Raw genomic sequence first — 9,610 nt, forward strand, 5'->3', positions numbered from 1 at the left:
CCTGAGAGACGCGCCGCGGTGCCAGCCATAACTCAGCGCGGCGAGGGGAGCGCGGCCCGCCCGCAGATTGGACATTACCATACATTCCTGGGGCGTCGGACAGGGCTGCTAATGAAAATATCAATCAAAAACTCGGCTGACTTAATGGTCAATTTAAATTAATTAATTGGGGAGGAGAAAAAAGTCGAGGGGGCAGCGCTGACGGGCTCCGTCTCCGGCGGGCAGTGAGAAGCTCGGTGCCCAGCTGGGCGCAGCCCCGTCCTAGGAGATGAGGCGTCCACTCCCCAGGAACTCCGGGGCATGCCAGGGCTCGGGGCTGGTACCCACCTGGGAAGGGTGTGAGGCCCAGCCCTCCTGCCTTGGCAGCTCCGGCCAGCTGCGGGTGGCCCGACTGTCCAGTTGTGCCATCCGCAGTGGTCACCTCCTGTCAGGTCCCCTCCCAGCAGTGCTGAGGCTGCACGGGTGAGGGGTGGTGACGGCAGGCTGAGCTTGAGGGGGTCGCCCTCAGGTCTCCTCCTGGACGCCTGCCACCCTGCCCAGCCTCTCCTCCTCGATGAAAGGGGATGGCAGTGTCCACCACCAGGGCGCTGCAGGCCAAGGGCTCATGCAGTGACTTCGAGTGAGGACCCTCGGGAGGGTCAGTAAATTGTCTTCAAAGTGCACAGGGAGGCAGGTGCCCAGAGCCCTGGAGCTGAGTGTGCCCAGTGTCCCTTCCAGCCGTGTGGTTTGGGGAGAAGCTTCCACAGGCCGAGTGACAGGACAGCAGAGCTCACAGAGGACAAGGACGGCCCAGCCGGTGTGGCTCAGGGGTTGAGCACTGACCCTGCACCAAGAGGTCGCCGGTTCGATTCCTGGTCAGGGCACATGCCCAGGTTGTGGGCCCGACCCCCAGTGGGGGGCGTGCAGAGGTGGCCGATCGATGTTCTCTCGCATTGATGCTTCTCTCTCTCTCCCGCTCCCTTCCTCTCTCTAAGAAAAAAATCAATAAAGAAAAAGAGACCAGGCCTGGAGCCCGAGAGGCAGCAACCCGGAGCCGGATGCGCCGGGAAGGCCAGGGGCTGCCAGGAGGGGGGAGGTTGGAGCGGGGCCCCGGCAAAGCCCAGAGGTGCCTCCGGTCCTCAGAGCGGCCAGAGTCCCACCGGCCGGCCGGGTGAGGGTGGCGGCTGGCGGCACCCTGCTCCTGACCAGTGTCGGTGCAGTCAGCCCTGAGGTCATGCAGCTGCCTCACCGCAGGGCCTGGCACACGCACCGTCAGGGCTGCCTGGGCTCAGGGCAAACCGGGGAGCGTTCAGGTCCCGGGGCCCCCGCAGCAGCTCTGCAGGGCCTCTGAGCCCCGCGGAGGGCAGTCGCCTGGCTGACGGGAGCTCAGGCTCACCCGTCACGTTCAGTTCACAGACGCCTGGGCCAGAGTCTGCACCTGTGCCCGGGAAGGGCAGGCCCGCCCCCAGGCCTCCAGGCGGAAGGCCCCCCAGGGCAGGGGCTGTGGGACTGGGTGCACCCGAGAGCCTCAGACAGAGGGACAGAGGGACAGAGGGACAGAGGGACAGAGTGAGGCTGGCCTGAGGCTGCAGGGGGAGCAAGGAAGCAGGTGACAGGCCCAGGGGCACATCCTCCCCCTCCCGGCCCAAGCATTCTGGGTGGACGGCCCCCCTGGCCCGAGCATTCTGGGTGGACGGCCCCCCTGGCCCAAGCATTGTGGGTGGGGTCTGTCTTGGGCACTCTGGGCTTTGGAGCAGGTGATGGTCGTGGCTGAGGATCTGGTTCCGGTGGGACTTGGGGCCGGCACTGAGGCTGCTGTTGTGGTGGGGTGGGGGTGGCCACTGCCACTGCTGGGCCCAGGGATGGAAGACCCCTGCCCAGGGTCCAGAGAAGGGCAGGGAAGGGCATGCAAAGGCTGGTGTCCAGTGCTGGGTGGGGGTGGGGCACACCTGCCTGGACTGTTAGGCCCCAAGCTCCCAAGGGTCCCCCTACCTCAGCATTGCTGCAGGGGCCCTGGTTCCTTGCTCAGTGCCCCCCAGGAAGCCCACGCCAGCCTAACCTTGTGCCCCCACACAGCCTCCCCAGCCACCCAGATCCCTGAAGGTCACGCACTGGGGACACAGGGCCCCGCCTGGCCCAGCATGTGAAGACATAACCTCCACCCTTTGACCCTGAGGCACTGTGTCTGGTCAGACTGGCCTGACCTGGCCAAGGCCACAGGCTGGTGCTCAGCTGGTAACTGTGTGACCGCTGGACTCAGCCATGACCTGACTGTGGGCTCACCTCCCAGGACCCTGCGCAGCAGGGTCACCTCTCCAACAAGCGTGGCATCCACAGTGCCGGGGCCCAGCCCACCACCCCCAACCCAGCCACTTGGCCTCCAGCCCTGCCAACCTCCCTGGGCCAGAGCCAGCGTCCACACGGGCCCAGCGGCCTGGAGCTGCAGTGACACCCAGAGGGGTGGGAGCCAGGGAGGGAGCCCGAGGAAGGGGTCTCAGGTCCGCACTGGCACCCTCCCTCCCAGGCTCCAGTCCAGGGGCCCCCAGCCCCTCACCCCTCCACCTCTGTTCTGAGAAGCAGCCCCTCCTGAGTCTCTACACAGCAGGTGGCTCCCCAAGGGGGTGCAGCAAGCGGGCCTGGGGCTTGAACTCCAATTCCTCTGAGCCCTGAAACCCCACCCACTGCAAAGGACCCCTAGGGGGGTCCAGCTCTGCTGATGTGGCCTCAGGCAAGTCCCACATCTCTGCCAGGGTCCCTTCTGTGAACTGCAGCTTCCAGCAACACCCACAGCCACCTGGGACCACACCCACCACCTGGGCTACACCCACAGCCACCTGGGGCCACACCCACAGCCACCTGGGCCTTACCCACAGCCACCTGGGGCCACACCCACAGCCACCTGGGCCACACCCACAGCCACCTGGGGCCACACCCACCACCTGGGCCACAGCCACACCCTGGGGCCACACCCACAGCCACCTGGGCCACACCCACAGCTACCTGAGACCACACCCACAGCCACCTGGGCCTCACCCACAGCCACCTGGGGCCACACCCACAGCCACCTGGGCCACACCCACAGCCACCTGGGGCCACACCCACCACCTGGGCCACAGCCACACCCTGGGACCACACCCACAGCCACCTGGGGCCACACCCACAGCCACCTGGGACCACACCCAACCCTGGGACCACACCCACAGCTACCTGGGCCACACCCACAGCCACCTGGGACCACACCCAACCCTGGGGCCACACCCACAGCCACTTGGGCCACACCCACAGCCACCTGGGACCACACCCACAGCCACCTGGGACCACACCCAACCCTGGGGCCACACCCACAGCCACTTGGGCCACACCCACAGCCACCTGGGACCACACCCAACCCTGGGCCACACCCACAGCCACCTGGGACCACACCCACAGCCACCTGGGACCCTGGGACCACACCCACAGCTACCTGGGCCACAGCCACAGCCACCTGGGACCACACCCAACCCTGGGACCACACCCACAGCCACCTGGGACCACACCCACAGCCACCTGGGACCCTGGGACCACACCCACAGCCACCTGGGCCACACCCACAGCCACCTGGGACCACACCCAACCCTGGGACCACACCCACAGCCACCTGGGACCACACCCACAGCCACCTGGGACCCTGGGACCACACCCACAGCCACCTGGGACCCTGGGACCACACCCACAGCCACCTGGGCCACACCCACAGCCACCTGGGACCACACCCAACCCTGGGACCACACCCACAGCCACCTGAGCCACACCCATACCCTGGGACCACACCCACAGCCACCTGGGTCACACCCACAGCCACCTGGGACCACACACACACCCTGGGCCATCCCCACAGCCACCGTGGCAGAAGGCATGGGTGAAGAGCACCAGCCTGTACACACCTACCAGCAAATGCCACTCTGCCCAGGGCCACGGGGCAGCCCCCACTGCAGGGTGGGGGAATCTAGGGTCCCCCAGACCCCAACCTGAAGGAAGGGGCTGAACTCTGGAGCAACCAACATTGAGGGCAACTCCCCAACCCCAGGTGCACCCTACTCCCCACCCGGGCTCAGGACAAGGCCCCTGGATGGCTGGGCCTTCCAGCAGGGGTGTACCTTCCCTGTCCACGTCCCCCAGAAAGCCCATCACTCTTCTGGTGGCAGCACCTGGATCCCCTCAGCAGCCCCAGCCCTGGCGGGGAGTAGAAGGGGTCAGTGGAGGGCAATGGGGTGGGTGGGACAAACAGGGGGACCCCATCCCACCACCGTTGGGGCCACTCCCCAGGCTCCAGGACCACTCTGCCCCCAGCCCCTACTTCCCCAAGTGCCCACAGCCCACAAGCCTGGCCCACCGCCCGCGGGTGGACGCCTGTCACCCCAGGGGCAATCTTTGCTGCCACCCAGTGGCCACCAGGGGCAGCGCAGGTGGAGCTGTCCCCACTGAGGGCCATTTCTAGGGAATGTCCCAAATCGGCAAATCCACAGAAACAGAGCAGACTGGTGGCTGCCTCGGGTCACGATGGGGAGGGATGGACAAGCGGGAAGCTTTCAGGGCGACGGGGTGAAATGCCGAACCAGAAGGAGGCGGTGGCCACACAACCGTGTGAATCTACCAAATGCCCCTTTTTTTAATTTAAATAATTTTGTTGTTGTTGCTGCTAATCCTTACCTGAGGATATTTTTCCATTGACTTTTAGATCGAGTGGAAGGAGGGAGAGAGAAATATCCATGTGAGAGAGACGTCAATTTGTCGCCTCCCACACGATCCTGACCAGGGTTGGAGACGGAACCTGCAACCCAGGTACGTGCCCCTGACCCCTGACCAGAACCGAACCTGCAACCTCCCCCCCCACCCCCATCCAAGGGCCAATGTTCTAACCACTGAGCAAAACCGGCCAGAGCCTAAATGCTCCTTTTTTTTTTTAATCCTCACCCGAGGACATTTTTCCATTTTTTGTTCAGATAGAGTGGGAGGAAGAGAGAGAGAGCGAAACATCAACGTGAAAGGGACACATCGAGTGGCTGCCACCCGCAGACCCAACCAGGGCCGGGGACAAACTGCAACTGAGGTACCTGCCCTTAGCGGGAACCGAACCCGGGTCTCTCTGGACCGCAGGCCGACGCTCTAACCGCTGAGCCAAACTGACCACGGCCTTAAATGCTCCTTTTAAGTGGTTAATTTCATTATGTGAATTTTACTTCCAAATATATTTTTATTTCAAAAAAGACAATCAGATAGTTGGATGTATAGTAATATATAAAAGTAATACCCAGTCCATAAATCTCTTATACCCTAGCATTAGAAAGGATGTTTCCAATCAATTATAACACTTAAAAATAGTAATGGAGAGACATGGCCTCGGTCCCCTCAAGCCCAGCCCCCGCAGCCTGCTCATCTGTGCCCGCTCCAGGGCCACCTGCTGCCCAGGTGCTGGCCACGTGACACAGTGTCCACATGGCACCGATGACACGCCACCCTCTGCAGGCCCAGGACTGTGACATCATCGCTTCCTGCTCTGGCTAGACAGGGAGCTCCCAGGCGGGCCCCTGAGAAAGGCCCTCGGGGCTGCAGGGGCGTGACCACAGGGAGGGGCTCGCTGCCCAGCGTGGTGAGGGCAGCCTCTGAGGCGCCATGGCCCCCACTTCTGGAGCTGCTCCCAGTGGCCCACTCCCAGGGAACAGGGAGCGGCCGAAGGGACAGGGGTCACTGGGACTAGGTTCCGCAGAAGTGGCTTCTGTCTGGATGCTCACTGGCGGCCTGCTCCAGGGACCTGGCTGCCAAGGGTGAGCTTCCTGCAGGGAGCCAAGGGTGACCCGAGGCCACGTCTGTGATGCGATACGAGGGTAATATGTGGGGACACCAAATGGCCACTGACCACACGTACCCTGTGGGGTTGAGAAGACAAAGCTGCCCGACACCCAGCAAAACCGGGAGGGAAGTGGCCAGATGTCAGGTGGCCGTGGTCTGTCCAGGAGGAGGGAGCAGCGGAGCCAGGGAGCTCGTTGCCGTTTCTAGGGTGCCACCTACGGAGCAAAACTAGGACTTACAGGTCGCAGAGGGGAGGGAGGGCCCGGCTGAGCACAAAGCTGAAGGGGTCTGCTTACTGAGCCCCGCTCACAAGGCCACCGACAGAGGCCCACAGGACCACACAAACTCTGCACCTGGTGCCGTCCGCGCTGCTCCTGTCGTCAGGGTTGAGCCCCGCTCTGCTACAGGGACGCCTCAGAGAACTGAATTCTGGAGCGAGACGAGGCTTCCCAGCCGAGCCCGGAGCCGTGCCCACACCAGCGGGCATCCGGTGGCTGCAGGGGCTACACAGAGGACGCACGGCAGGGCCAGGGACCAGGTCGGCCACGGGTAGGAACCACCCGGTGGTCTAACGTTCGTGAAACCAGGGCCGGGGCGAGAAGGGGGCCGGAGAACATCTAACAGCCCACTGGTTGCAGAGACACCTGGGCAGCCACCACCACGCGACACAGATACAGAGAGAAATTCATCCATTCCCAGGTCGCCACCCAACTTGCTGAAAACCAAAAAGAGAGAAAATCTTCAGAGCCTCCAGGAAAAACAAACAAGACACGTTTCCAAGCCAGGAAACAGCAGTGCCACTGTGACTCCTCGGCAAAGGCCCTGCCGGAGATGCCGGAACCGTGGCTCTCACGCGAACTAGAATTCCTTATCGGGCAAAACCCTCCTTCGAATATGAGGGCGTGTTCAGAAGCCTGGAGCTGAGCCTGCAGCCCGACTGCAGCAGGAGGAGGGTGTCTTTCAGGCGGCAGCCCACGAGGACAACGGGAACTCTGAGCTCCCGGGAGGAAGAGAGGACCCCAGAACCAAGCGTGGTGACCGGACGAAAGAGGCCGCGTCCAGGTCGACACTGGACAGAGCAGAATGTAAGCAAAAGTTTTCCCTGGAGACAAACAGCGTCCATGTGTGATGGTAAAGGTTCAACTCCCCAGAAATGTGTGATAATTCTAAGCTTGGGTGCACCCACAAGCCACAAGGAGCAGACAAAGCAGGGCACAGTCCAGTGCGGGACCAGCACTTGGACCACAGGGAGCCGAACTCTCAGACGCAGGGGATCCCACGAGTGTCTTCAAGCACAGCCGGCCACGTGCTGGGCCCTGAGGCCAACAGCCCTCCCACCACAGTGCAGGCAGGTTAGATATCAGCCGCAACAGCAGAAAACTGCACGGGCACCACCTCGCACCCAGCTCCCAGAAATAAACACAAACGACCGGTGCTGGCGAGGATGTGGAGATCGGAGCCCTGGGCACTGGTGGGAAAGGGAAACGGAGCGGCCGCTGTGGAAAAGTGTGGAGGGTCCGTAGAAAGTTAAACACAGACCACCACGCAACCCGGCGGTCCTGCTTCTGGGTACCTCCCAGAGAATGGGGAGCGGGGTCTTGAGGGGGTGTCCGCGCACCCATGTTCACAGCAGCGCTACGCACAGCAGCTGAGCCGTGGGCGCCACCCAGGTGTCCGCCTACGAACAACGGAGAAGCAGAACGTGTCCATCCTCGCGGTGAATGTTCTTCAGCCTCGGCATTTAAACCAACACGGAACCTGAAGAGGCACAGGAGGCTCTAGTGCCGCAGTTCTCAACCTGTGGGTCGCGACCCCTTTGGGGGGTCAAACGACCCTTTCACAGGGGTCGCCTAAGACATGACAGTAGCACAATGACAGTTACGAAGCAGCAACGAAAATAATTTTGTGGTTGGTTGGGGGTCCCCACCACAGGAGGAGCTGTATTAAAGGGTCGCAGCATCAGGAAGGTTGAGAACCGCTGCTCTAGAGAGAAGCAAGGTGTTTGGAGGTGCAAAGCCCCTCTCCCGAATGACCCCTTGGCAAGCCCGGGGCAGCCGAGGGGCCGAGACAGGCGGCTTCGCAGCCACACAGGAGCGCTCACGTCTAGAGCCCCCACAGCACGAGTTGGCGGAGAATTCACAACCTTAAATGTTTTTATTACCGAGCCAGAGAGACTGAAAATAAATGAACTAAACATCCGACACAGGAGGGAAACAGAACAATAAAGTAAATCCAGGAGGCAGGAGGGGTGGAGATAAAGGCGAATAAATGAATCGGAAACAAGAAAAATGGGAGCACCCGCCAGCACACCCCAGAGCTGGCGCGCCGCCGGGATGGGTAGATGAAATGAGCCAGCCCCGGCGGCAGAGACGTGCCACCAGGGCCGTGCCCGGGCGTCGGGAAGACGTGGAACGTGACCAGTGAACACGCTGCATGCTTCCGATGACATGGGCGATTTCCTAAGACGATATAACTCCCCAAAATTAATGTAAAGAGCCTTTCAGACACTGTATTCATACTGCAGAAAAATAGTTAAAGGTGGTGCGTGGGGTCGGGTATGGGATCACGTCCATCCTACAGGGCGCCAGGGCAGAGCCCAGCAGCGGAAGGGTCATCCCAGCTCAGGAACGGGGCCCAGGACAGGGATCGGGGAGAGGGAGTGAGGGTCAGTGTCTATGGGCCGGTGACCTGTGAGGGGACCGGCCTTGTCCCCAGATGTCTGAGGGCTGGGGTGGAGGTTGGAGGAGCTGGACCCCGCTTGCCCAAGACCCTTCTTTGTGCAAACAGGACCCTACTGTGGGGTAAGGTGGAGAGGTGGGGCACACAGGCGGAAGGGCTCACCGGGGGGCCACTGCCCAGCCAGGCCCCACTGAGCTCCGTCCCTGTCCCCATGGTCCCCTCAGAGCCTGCAGAGGGACGAGGGACAGGAAGAGAAGGGCAGAGGCCAGCCCAGGGGCTTGTCCACACCTCCTCACAGCAGTCAGTGGACAGCCACCACAGCCTCCCTGTCCTGTCCGTCTGGCCGACGCTTTGCATTACTGCCTGTGACATCACCTGGGGACGTTCCCTCTGCAGGGAGGTGCTCACCGCTGTTTCCTTGTAGTTCACAGCTGTAGGGCCACCCCTGGGTTCCCTCTCTTCCTGAGTCAGTCTTGGTGATGTTTTTCCAGGAACGTGAACATTCCCGCTAAGTGCCCAATGCTCTCTCTTTACCTAATGACTTCTGCTGCATCTCAGGTCCTGCCCCTTCTCACCGACTGGCTGTTTCTACCCTCGCCACGGTGCTGGTTGGTGGACGACGGGGCTCTGGGGCTGTTGTCCACACCCCCACATCTGCTCCTATCTCCTCTTCCGATCTTTTTCTGGGGCTTCTCTCCCCTCATTCAGGGCTCAGCAAGTGGCCGCCACCAGCAGCGAAGGCGGCTGAGGGGTGTCATGTCCGAGGGGTGAGGTGGGAATTCCAACCAACCCCACCTCCCCGGCCCTCAAAACCCTACGTGTTTCTACCCGGCATCAGGGACCGGCTGCCCCTCTGCCTGGTTTTAAGTTGGATGCTTAGCTCATCAGGGTTATTCACTCCTCCCAGGGGCCACGTCAGACACACTGATGACCTTTAACCCTTCTCCACTGCCGCTCACATCTGAGTATTTTCTAGGTGTCTGAGTTATACAATGAGCTGCTTTTTAAAAATGTTTTAATTTTTTTTTTAGAGAGAAACATCCACGTGAGAGACACATCCGTCGGCTGCCTCCTGCTCACCCCCTACTGGGGATCAAGCCCACCACCCGGGCGTGTGCCCTGA

This window comes from Molossus molossus, unplaced genomic scaffold (genome assembly GCF_014108415.1).
Source record: "Molossus molossus isolate mMolMol1 unplaced genomic scaffold, mMolMol1.p scaffold_m16_p_1, whole genome shotgun sequence".
Taxonomy (NCBI): domain Eukaryota; kingdom Metazoa; phylum Chordata; class Mammalia; order Chiroptera; family Molossidae; genus Molossus; species Molossus molossus.